Genomic DNA, 10,634 nt, shown 5'->3' with positions numbered 1-10,634 from the left:
TATATGTGTGTGTGTGTGTGTATGTATACATACATACATACATACATACATACATACATACATGCATACATACATATATACACACATATATATATATATACATATATATATATATATATATATTGATAGATAGATAGATAGATAGATAGATAGATAGATAGATAGATAGATAGATAGATAGATAGATAAATAGACAGATAGATAGATAAGTCTTGGCCCAGAATATATATAAGTGCATGCATGCAGGCATGCTTAGAAGCACAGATGCATGAAATATTCACACACAACAGATTCAGCCTCGTATATATGAACAACCTTTCCTATTCCTAAGAAAATTAAAATTCGGTTTCTTACTAAGAGAAAGAGAGGGGGATATACAAATACACACATAGACACACACACACACGCACACACATATATATAGAAAGAGACAGAGGAGGGAGGAGAGAGACAGATGGGAAGGTGAAGAGAGTAGGAGTGAATGTGTGTTTGTCTGTGTTCAAAAGAAAGAGTGGTTTCCATGTTTATGTATCTCTTTGTTTAAACTAGCCATTATTTCCTTTGAAATGCTTTGTTCTGGGAGCATTTGAGGACAGTAGAATAAGTTATAAAGGATATATATCCTTTGAACTTCTTTGAAAATCACTGATAATAAACAGCTAAAGATTTATCAGAATTTCCTCATTATTATAAGCCATTCTTTGATTTTCATACTCAAACATGCCTTATCAATTTCGGTGTGAGGTTAATTTTGGAAAATAATAATAAATTTCTCAATATTTCTATGATAAGCTTCAGATAAATATAATAGCATTGAGTTAATAAATTGTAAAATTTCTTGACCTTTACAAGTAGAAAATAAGAGATTCTATTAATAGAATAAAATAAAATAGCTTTATGGTTTCACCTAAAGTTTTTCTATGGTTTCTAGATAATATGATGGCTCAGTCTTGAAATATGAAACATTAGATTTAAGACCTTTGATTTAAGACCTGCGTAGAAATATATGTTTGAGCTGATATGAATAATAAATCAGTAAGAAGACAGAATCAGAATCATATCTCTTTTTCACATATGCACACACAAAGACAAACACACACACACACACACACACACACACACATGCACACTAAGAACCATGCCAGGAAATATGGGTAAGTACTGTTTAATTTGCAGTAGTAAAGAGAATAAAATTAGTGAATCGCATGGTGAATGACAGGAAAATAAATAAAATAAATAAAATGGTGTTGAACAATTGCATTGTGGAAGGTGTGTTTATAAGCCATTTAAGAAACACACAAAAACCATTAGATTCACTTCAACATTTAAATTTAATTTGTCAGAATATTTTCGTGACCTGTTCACTGACAAAACTCCGTGCTGCATCAGTGAACAGGTCATGGTCTCAAAGTGACGAAAATATTTTGACAAATTAAATTTAAACGTTGAAGTGAATCTAACGGTTTTTGTGTGTTTTTTAAATGGCTTATAAACACCTTCCACATTGCAATTGTTTTCGTTCCAGCACACGATCTCAGATCAGGTCACTTGCTATGCAAGTACATCTCCATAAAACGGTGTTGTTTTTAGAGTGAATAATATTGAAAAATTAAGATATTTAGTACCATCAGATTTATTTGACTGAGTACGTTAAGCTAGCAGAACTGAATAATTAAGGGGTTTGCTTCTCAATCATAAGGTCCTGTGTTCAATCCTCCTGGGTGGGGCACATTTTTATCTTTTACTTGTTTTAGTCTGTAGACTATAACCATTCTGGGGCACTGCATTAAAGGGTCTTGTTGAACAAATTGACCACAGTACTTCTTCTTTAAGTCTGGTAAACATTCTATTGGTTCTTTTGCCAAACTACTAAGTTATGGTAACATAAACAAACCATCACCAGTTGTCAAACTATAGAGATAGAAACTACAAACACAAAGATACACATAAAAAGCCTGTCAAATACATACGATAAACTTTCACAAGGTTTCTGTGTATTAAATTCACTCACAAGGCATTGGTTAGTTTGGGGCTATAGTAAAATACACTTGCTCAAAGTGTTGCAGAGTGGGACTGAACCTGAAAGTAAAACGTGGTGACAAAGCAAGTCTTTTAACCACATGACAAAGCCTGCTATTTAATATATTTTACTATAAGGCTCAGATCAACCCAAGTCTTCTAGAAAAAATTTGGTAGACAGAAACTTTTTAGCAAAACGCTTGATTGAGTGTATCTGTCTTTTAGAGGCTCCACTGTTATACTGTGGCACACTGATACTACCTGAGGATTACGTTAAAGGTATGTATTCTGTGGAATACTCAACCACTTGCATACTGATTCAATAACAAAGTAATACAGTTGATAGAACAAGTGAATATTCAATGTCAAAACTGTTGAATATCCATTTACAACGCCTTAGGTCTTGAGATTTAGTTCACGCCATTGCAAGTAGAAAGTAAATGAAAATAAGTATTGGAAAAGTAAAAAAGGAAGAATTAGGGTCAGAGTAAAGGAACTCACAGAAAATAGTGCCATATTTCATTTAAATAATAGCTGAAGTAATTAAATTATATTTTAAATTACCTGTTACATGCTGACACCACATAAAAAGTATCTGCACTGGCATCAGATAAAAAAGTGCCCATGCTGGTGCCACATAAAAAGCACCCAGTACACTCTCTAAAATGGTTGGCATTAGGAAGGGCATCCAACCATAGAAATCATGCCAAGACAGAAAATTGTAATCTGGTGCAGCTCTACAGCTTGTGAGCTCCTGTTGAACTGTCCAACCCATGCAGGCATGGAAAACGGATGTTAAATGATGATTGATGATGATAATGATGTTAACTGACAATAAATAAATTGTATACAATGTTAACACAGTTTGTATAATGTACACAGACTGGCAATAGCAATTTAGTGCGGATTTTTAATTATTTATTCTTTGCTGGAAGTTCGCAATTTTAAACAATCGTTGTGTGAAGACAAGAATAATGACATTCATATTTACTTGAGTTTTCATATATTTTTTATTTTACTAATATCATTTATGTTTACATGTCTAAAGACAAATAAGTTAATGGAAATAATGTTCTTAAAACAACAAACATAATTTGGAATTTTCTGCAATACAATCAATATACCTGATAATATTATAAAAGTAGTTCATAGTTATTAATACCAAATTAGTAAATGTATTAAAAGCAAGGTGAAGATAATTCAACACTACAATGCAAGGTTGGCACCTTTCGTTTAACACAACATAAGCAATGTTAAGACCAAGTGAAAATGGTTGTGAGAATAATTCACTGAGCAAAGGGACATAGTTTTTTTATGGATTGCTGAGTGGCTGTCAAGTTTGAGGTTAATTTATATTTTTATTTCTTTTATTCTTTTATTTGTTTCAGTCATTTGACTGTGGCCATGCTGGAGTACCGCCTTTAGTCAAACCAAATCGCCCCCCAGAATTTATTCTTTGTAAGACTAGTACTTGTTCTATTGCTCTCTTTTGCTGAACTGCTAAGTTACGGGGATGTAAACACACCAGCATCGGTTATCAAACGTTGGTGGGTAGGTGACAGACACAGACACACAAACACACACACACACAAACTTACTTGGAAATGGATGCTTGGCATTCAATCATATAATAATATAAATAATATATATATACATATATATATATATGCATTTATACATACATATATGTACATACTTACATATATATTTATATACATATGCATATATGGGTACAGGATTTAATGTATTGGGTTGGCCACTAAGTTCCTGCATTTTTTTTAAAGTTTGGAATTTATTGCGTTTTTAAATTTTGGAATCTATTTTTTTTTCTAGATAATTTTAGTTAATTTTTGTTTATTTTCAGATCATTAAAATGGAATGTCAAGTTAAGAAAAATGAGCATTTTCGACACCTCCTTCTCTTTGTTTTTAATCAAGGTTCTAAGGCCGCAAAAGCTGCTCATGACATTCGTGTTGTGTATGGAGAGGGTGCCATAGGTGAAAGAACCACTCGTGATTGGTATGCCAAGTTCAAAAATGGAAACTTTGACCTCAAAGACATACCTCCTTCTGGCCATCAAGTTGAGTTCGATGAAGAGCAATTAAACCAACTTTTGCACGAAAATTCTTGTCAAACGACAAGGGAACTGGCAGAGAAAATGGAATGCTTCCACACTGCTATAAAGACGCATCTTCACTCGATGGGAAAGGTTCAGAAGTATGGAGCATGGGTTCAGCATGCTTTAAGTAACAACATAAATCAACGAGCCACAATCTCTGCTGGTTTGCTTGCTCGTCACCGCTCAACTCATGGACTCAAGCAGCGACTTCTTTACTGAATCGTTGTTGGCAATGAAAAATGGTGCCTGTACATCAATATGAAGCAGCATAAGGAAGGGCATAGCCCTGGTAAACATGTGACACTGTGCGTGAAACAAGATCTTCATACACATAAAATGATGTTGTGCGTATGGTAGGACTGGGAAGGGATTATCCATTATGAATTGCTTGAACAGAACCAAACGGTCAATGCAGAACTCTGTGCTCAACAGATGGAACGACTCAACATGGTTATTCAAGAGAAAAGACCTAATCGTCAGCATGGAGTTCTGCTGCACGACAACATCTGCCCTCATATCGCCAATATAACCAAGGAAGCCATTCAAACGCATGGCTGGGAAGTGCTGTCACACCTGCTGTATTCTCCTGATTTGGCACTAATGGATTTCCACCTCTTTCGATCTCTTTCAAATGTTATGTGTGGAGTTTCGTTCAATACTGATGTAGAATTGAGAGCTTGGTTGGATCAATTTTCGAGTCGAAATAGAGTGATTTCTTCCAACGAAAATCTTGTAGAACGTTGGGAAGAAGTTGTAAAGAACAAGGGAAAATACATTATTGATTAATTAGCTGTTAATTTTTTATTAAACCTTTTAAAAATTTAAATTAAAAAGAACGGTGGGAACTTAGTTAACAAACCAATAGTTTTTGTTTCGCTCTTTTATTTAAGCTTTTGATAAAAATGTGATTCTTTTTTATTCACATGTTTAATACTATTCTTACATACTTGGTATCTTTCCCATTAACCAGAGAGAGGGGAGGTATTAGGTTCAAATGATCCACAAGCAGAACCCCTGCAAGTATAATTATTATTTAACATTTATTCTATTTTTGTGTTTTCTGCAAATTGAACAGTTTATGATGGATCCATTTTAATAACAGAAAACTCCACTGCTGTCACCACCACCACCACCACTGTCAAAATCTCCACTGTGTCCTGAATCTTGTTCTCATCCTTTAATTGTCAATTAATAAACCAAGCAACTTAGAGTATCATTTGTTTAATTACTCTAATTATTGTTTATGATATTTAAATGAATTGACATTTTCTATCTGCCTTTTTCTCTCAACAAAATTGTAACTTGTTTTCATTCACCATTTTAATTAGTCCAAATGTTTTGTTTTAGTGAATGGAATAAAATATCCAAAGCCACCTTCTGTGTGGAAAATCAAGAGTAAAGCTAGTGAAGGCATATTTAATATATTGAACACAGAATTTCCATTTATTAAAATTCCACTCATAGTGAGGGAGAAAATAATTATCTTAATTATTAATAATTTAGGACAAGAAATACAAGAGAGTCAACCCATAAAGTTTAATTCAAAATAAAGTAATAAATTAATTAAAAACAAAATGAGAGAGCAGATGAAATATTTAGCTTTCTGGTGATAACCCTAGACATATTTTAGTCTTAACAGATCTCCTCAGTGGGGCATTAAATTTTGTTAGTTCAGCTTTCAGATTTGTCTCCCCTGCCTTTCACTAAGCTAACAACGTTATCTCCTCATTCTTCACAATGGGTATAATTTTAATTAATTGATTAAGGAATGGATATTTATTGGTTCCCTAAATTGGATATAGATTAGTTTCAACATTTCATTTATAATGGTAAAATTCTTTATGCTTAACCCACACATATATTTTACATGTTTTATATACATTATTTTTTATACATCATTTCTAATATATTATTCAATAATAATAATGTTTGAACAGTCCAGTCTCTATATAAACTTATGTTAGCCTTCAAATTAGTTATTTTTGTTGTCTAAACACCAAATCAGTCCTCGTTGAACAAGCCTATAATCAAAAGTGTTCCAGTCATGACTAAACTGTTTTATTCTCTGGAACTACATTATTATCATTGTTGTTGTTGTTGCTGCTGCTGCTGCTGCTGCTGCTGTTGTTATATTTTACTTCTCGGAGCTCTCACTTGTACTTGCTCATCATCATCCCCACCACCACCACCACCACCACCACCACCACCACCACCATCATCATCATCATCATCATCATCATTGTCATCATAATCATCATCATCATCATCTTCGTCATCATCATCATCATCATCATCATCATTGTCATCATCATCATCATCATCATCATCATCATCATCATCATTATTATTATTATTATTATTATTATTATTATTATTATTGTTAAGGCAGTGATCTGGCAGAATTGTTAGCAGGCTGGACAAAACGCTTAGCACTATTTTGCCTGTTACTGCGTTCTACGATCAAATTCTGCTGAGGTTGACTTTTACTCTTTTACTTTTTTCAGTCATTTGACTGTGGCCATGCTGGAGCACCACCTTTAGTTGAGTAAATCGACCCAGGACTTATTCTTTGTAAGCCTAGTACTTATTCTATAGGGTTCTTTTACTGAACCGCTAAGTTACGGGGATGTAAACACACCAACATCGGTTGTCAAGCGATGTTGGGGGGACAGAGATACACAAACATACACACACATATATATATATACATATATATGACGGGCGTCTTTCAGTTTCCATCTACCAAATCCACTCACAAGGCTTTGGTCAGCCCGAGGCTATAGTAGAAGACACTTGCCCAAGATGCGATGTAGTGGGACTAAATCCGAAACCATGTGGTTCTTAAGCAAGCTACTTACCACACAGCCACTCCTACACCTATCTTTGCCTTTTATCCTTTCAGAGTTGATAAATTAAGTACCAGTGAAACACTGGGGTTGAGGTAACCACTCATCCTCTTTCCCAAAATGGGTGCCCTTGTGGCAAAATTTGTAACCACTATTATTATTATCATTACTATTATTATTGTTATTATTCATAGTAGTAGTAGTAGTAGTAGTGATAATGGTACTGAAAAACATGTAGATAACAGTATAAAATAATTAATCTTTTAATCAATCAATTCCTCTGTTGTAACTCTTCTTTATGCAGAGAAGGTTAGGAGTGAAAATTCTCAAAGCAAACAATATATTAAGAATTATGTTCACTTTTTTTTATTTTTCATTTTTCATTTCTCTCAAGTTATTGATTCTAATGTTAAACATACATTTTTATATATCAATATTAATTAAGATTTCCTCTTGTATTGGTAAATATTTAAACCATCTGTTTTTGATGGACAATAAAATACAAAGATAAAATACTTAACTTAAACTATATCTTCTCAGTAAATTGCCAAAGGCATTTGATGATAGCAATTGATGTGAACATAATTCTAATTTAGTTATAAAAATTTCATCTTGTTTTTATTTTTGTTTCACATCTAGTTCCTATCTTGGACATATGTTTGCCAAAGGAATTATTGAAGTGTTTTCAAAACAAATAGCCTTGTGGTTTGGTTTGTCATATTCTTTCCTCATTGAACAAGGATATTCACTTCTATTATTAGAACTGAAATTAACACCACACTGTTGGATGGCAGGTTTAGAGAATGTATGGGCCAAAACTATGCGCCCTTCCCCTCTGTTGGTCAGTTGAAGCTTAGACAGTGTCACGTGACAGTTAGCTTGTGCTAGCTGCTGGAGCCTACTGGTGAGTATTTAAAGAGAAATTTTGGAAGGATGGTCATTCGAGCTTTGAGATAATGCAAGATGAAGCCTTTCCAGTATAAATACTGTGAAATTATTTAGACAACATGGTTTTTTCAATGTTTGAAGAGAAGTCTGTACCTTAGTTTTTAATGAAATGGCGTCAGCAAGTAGCGATTCCAACTTTGAAGGTTTTACTCTTGAAAGTATTGAAAATATAAATGAAAACAAGAGTATTTTGTCCTTGGATGAATCTTATATCAATATTAGTGAATATTCGTCGGACAAGAAAGATTTTGAGAATGAAAGTGATGAAACTTGGCAACATGGTCAAAGATTACAACACCAATCACTATTCCTGATTTCACAGAAAACACTGGTCCACAACACAATTTGCCTCCTGATGCTCAACCATTGGACTATCTATTTTATTTTTACTGGAAAGTTTTTTTTGAAAATGTTACAGAGGAAACAAACAAATATGTGCAACATGTAATTTCTATTTGTGGAAGAAATGTTTCATTATACTGCGAAAATGAGAGCATTTTTCACAATCAATATTATGTATGGTGTTAAACAGCTTCCTTGACTGTGGAACTACTGGAGTCCTGATATAAGGTATGGTGATCTGTATATCTCAAGTATAATGCCGAAGATGAGATATTCAAAAATATCTCACTATTTACATTTAATTGATTCTGCTAATGCCCCCAGCAAAAACGACCCAAACTATGATCCCCTGTACAAAGTATGTCTTGTAATTGATTTACTCCTTAATAGTAATAGAACTGTGTATCTACCTGGGAAAAATATCATTGTAGATGAAGCCATGATAGGCTATAAGAGCAGAGTACATTTTTGGCAGTACATGCCTGCCAAACCCACTAAATGGGGGATCAAGTTATGAGAAGTTTGTGAATCAGATACTGGATATTGTGTAAAAGCAAAATTAACTGAGGTGGATGTCGACAGAGAAAATATTGACTTTCATAAAGTCGAAAAGATAAATGGAAGAAAAAAAGTTTGCAGACTGTGTTTACCTTTGTCTCACCTGTTAATGAACTTTTTTTACTAGATGCATTCTGTTACGTATATGAATTCATTAAATTGTATAAGAGTACATAGATAATGGTATATTGACTAATAAAAGAGTTTAGGACTTTATTTTTCAATGAAAATGTTTGAATGAAATATAGAGAAAGAATAAAATCTTGTACTGATTACACCTGTATTTTAATTAATTCAAATTAATGTACCTCATCTTGAAAAATGCAAAGTTGTTGGTGGTTGATATCTGAGATAATTTTAGTAACAAATCAAACAGATAAGATGTATTAAGAATATGAATTTTAGTGTTTATTCATAATGTTGTTTTTACACCTGTTAATTAAATTTACCTACCCATAAAAGTCAAAATTAATCAGAAAGATCAGCAAAAACCACTAGCATATAAGCACCTGTTTACAAAATTTCTAATAGGTATGTAGAAAATTAACAAAGTTACAAGTAAATATTGTGGACACCCCACTTGAACCTGAATAAATCAAAATAAATGTGAACAGATAAGTATTACATTTGACAAATTAATCTGAAAATTAAGGGGTTAATTAATCACTGATGCTTGATTTCATTGAATAGTTTACAACATGTTGCAAAGGTCATCTGGAAGGTCACTATCACAACGGTAAACATTTTAAAGAAACCTTACTTGAAATATTTCAACTCTTAAACACATATATATACACACATATAAACGCACTTGTAACTATACATTCATGAACTCCAGCACTCACAAAAACAACAGATATATAGCATATATACATAATATAGTAATAAGCACACTTGTGCATACAGGCACACACATACACACACACACACATATATATATATATACGTAATTATCTTTCAGTTTACTCCTGGTTTCTTTCCATTTTCAATTTTGCACATAATTTAATAAATTTCTGTCAATTTCTTGCTTATGCTCCTGTCTGTCCTAATTAAAAGTATTCAATAGCAGTTTCCTACCAACTCTGGCATAATGGCTTTTATTAATATTCCAACTATATTATTCAGTGAAGTTCACTATTACTTCAATCAGTTTTGTAGCTTCTTAGCACTCAAGAAGAAGAAGAAGCCTGTATATGATGTTCACTTCACCTGCTAGAGATAGCAGTCAAATTTTCCCACTGCGTCAAAATCGAATAAATATAATGAAATAGCTAAAACCTAGATATAGAACAACAGGAAAATAGATGGGATGGTTTAGGTTGGAACATAAATCAGGCAATAAAACTGTTATTATGATTACATATACCTTGCACAGCTAAGCTAGAAAAAGTAACAAAATTTTCCTTATAATAGAGTATTTTAAAAGAAGACGAAGAAGTTGTATAATGATGTTTATAAAGGTGGTGAGCTGGCAGAAACGTTAGCACGCTGGGCGAAATGCGTAGCCGTATTTCGTCTGCCGTTACGTTCTGAGTTCAAATTCCGCCGAGGTCGACTTTGCCTTTCATCCTTTCGGGGTCGATAAATTAAGTACCAGTTACGCACTGGGGTTGATGTAATCGACCTAATCCGTTTGTCTGTCGTTGTTTGTCCCCTCTGTGTTTGGCCCCTTGTGGGTAGTAAAGAAATATATAATGATGTTTATGTATATTAAAAACTATATAAATAAAATGTGCTAAGGGAAATAACTCAAATGAATGACTGACATTAACTTAGTAACATAAGTTAAAGTGTAGTGTCCT

Source organism: Octopus sinensis, linkage group LG9, assembly GCF_006345805.1.
Source record: "Octopus sinensis linkage group LG9, ASM634580v1, whole genome shotgun sequence".
In the NCBI taxonomy this organism is placed as follows: Eukaryota; Metazoa; Mollusca; class Cephalopoda; order Octopoda; family Octopodidae; genus Octopus; species Octopus sinensis.
This window is presented reverse-complemented; position numbering follows the sequence as displayed.